Genomic DNA, 2,803 nt, shown 5'->3' on the forward strand with positions numbered 1-2,803 from the left:
ATAGCAAACACAAGAAAAGCATATGGAATTCCCATGAATATACTGAAGTAATATGGAAAACTGGGGAGGAAATTGGCCTGGGTATTCTTCCAGGCTATGGATTTCAGTAGTTTAAGCATCATGGAAAGATGACCACAGAAGCATCATACAATGCCTTGACATTTTCAGTCATCAATAGTTGTAGACAATTGCCTGGAAAAGGTCCATGGAATACTTCAGAAAGAGACTTTGATTTTAGCATCTTTAAGTTAGTTTACCTAGCTTCACATTTAACTAAAGCTCTCTCACCTCCATGTCACATTATCCCAAACAACCACAATCTAGCCACTTTTAGATTATCAGAAGCTAATAGCTAAGGTATAATTAACTTATGAAGTTCATCTCGTGTAGTGAATTCGGCCTCATAACATAATTATTCTATCTTACAATAGGTATTTTAAATCCCAAACCTAAAGTTAATGTTTATACATCTCAACTATATCTAAACCCACAAAGAACCTTTCAGAAATGGAAGAAGTCAGCATTTTCTAAAGTTCTAATCCTTTACAGGTAAACGCCCATCAGCTATCACCTTTAATATCTGTCAGGAGTGTCCCCAATTTTCACCATAAAAATATTAATCATGTGTAATAAAATATTACTATAGAATAGGCAGAAACTTGCTTTCTTGGTTTTCTTTCCAAGACCATAATGGACAAACAAGGGTAATCAAAAAAAAAAAAAAAGGCACCTATTTTTTGTATATATCTGTATTATAATTTTGGTATAAACTTTATCTGCTTTATATAGGGATATGTTATTAAAGATCACATGTGTGTTTTCTTTATCTTTTCATTAAAAATATTCCATTGGAGATGGGTGAACCTAAAAATGAGGTGTACCTCTTGATTTCCACTATCTCTTTTAGAAAAGTGTATTTTCCTAACTCCCAGAGTGTTGCAAAACTCAGCACAGAGAGGATAAGGAGAGAAAGACTGCTAAATCTGGCAAAACCATATCTTCATCCTCTCCAAGCAATATACCTAGAGGCCAGAGATGAGCTGGCCTAATCTCACCCATATTTATACAAGGTGTCTCTGGAAGTTGTGCTTACAAATTCCCGTGTAGTCTATAGGGGTCGGGGAGGCCTGGGGAGATGTGGGGTCTCCATGGAGACCTGACATCCAGATAAATATTTCAAATGGGGCTACCCTGCAGGTGTGTAAACAATAAGGAGAAGACACGAAGAGTTCATTTTGCCATAGGATAGAAATAGAAAGCTTTCTAGAGAACAAGAATTATTAGTAAAAACATTTACTACAAAAGCTTACATACAACCGAAGCAATATATTCTGTTGCTATCCTTTGCTCAAGAGAGAGGTGATCCACATACAGTTTTGTTTTCAGAACCTTTTAAAAGTGTATCAAACTGCTCCTTGTGCTTTTGTCAGGCTTGAGAACACATCACATTTAGAAAACCAGGTGCATGCTCTCTGTGCTTGGGCCTTTGCACAGTCATCTTTAACTTAATTTTTAAGACTTGCTTTTCAACTTCTCTTTAGCTGTCGGTGTTATGTATGAGATACTTGTTGCCAAATGAAGGTGGGGAGGAGGCATGTGGAAAGTGGAAAAGTTGTTCAAGAATGTAATTTTTTAAATGATGCTGTAAAAATAGCACTTTGGTATTACACATATATGTTTCCAATATTTCTGCTGAGATGCTTACTATCCTGACAAGCTTTAGTGATGACTGCAAACACTACCAAATTATGACCCCAAGAGCATGCAACATCTTGTCTGCCTCAGTCTTCGTTGTAAAATAACTGCCTTTTAGTTAAATTCTGATCAGATCTTAATTCCTAAAGGCTTGAGGCAGAAACATCTTGCTATGCAAACATCTTGCTATGCAAACATATGTGAAGCTTAAAATTTTAGGAGATTTATTCCTCAAATATGCATTGACTTTTATATTCAATGAATCTGATTTTGAAATCAGTGGATGAAAAAACAAGAAACACCAAGCTGCTATTTTATGGTCACTTTCCTAATTACGAGCATTATTTCAAGTCAGTTTCCTCTGTGCTTTCTATAAATGTGCTATTTATCAAAAACTTATACCGGTCCTACACTCGGTCTGAAAATTTGATAAACAACAACTCTTTTTTATAATCACAAAAAGTGGCCTGGTTTGGTGAAATGTAAGTAATACTTAATACAACAAAATTGAGCAGGCCTACTGCTCTCGGTTTTAATACACAGATTTTTGCAAAAATATCGCAAGTTCAGTTTGTCTTTGTAGGTTTGTGTATAAGACATCAAAACAAAGATAGGTTTTAATCAATTAAATTATGACTGGCCATTTCAATAAGAGGAAAATCAGTCAAGCTAGTTACCTGGTAATCTGTAAAACTCCCTCTAAAAAAATCTCAGGTTATTCAGCTGAATTTTTCTTTTTGCAATTTTATGTCAGTGTCATATAGATGCAGCTTTAGTGTAATAAAGCTTATTTGCTCTTTTATCCTAATAAAATAAAACAACAGATTTTCATTTGTATGTGCCAAATTTCCAAAGGTGTAAATGAATGAACTATGGCCTTTGGACTAGCAAATATTTCAATAAAAGATGTTTTACAGGATATTTTGTTAATTTCCTTGAATATATCATCCAAGGTAGATATCCCCAAGAATCATACATTTTAGTACATTTTTGTAACTTTGCTTTTTCAGTTTCATCACAACTATAAAGTCAGACCCCACATGAATGCTACCCTGTTGCAGGTCACGATCAGAAAAATATAGAATTGTCGCTGGGCATCAATGTGTCG

Source organism: Propithecus coquereli, unplaced genomic scaffold, assembly GCF_000956105.1.
Source record: "Propithecus coquereli isolate 6110/MARCELLA unplaced genomic scaffold, Pcoq_1.0 Scaffold103, whole genome shotgun sequence".
Lineage (NCBI taxonomy): Eukaryota > Metazoa > Chordata > Mammalia > Primates > Indriidae > Propithecus > Propithecus coquereli.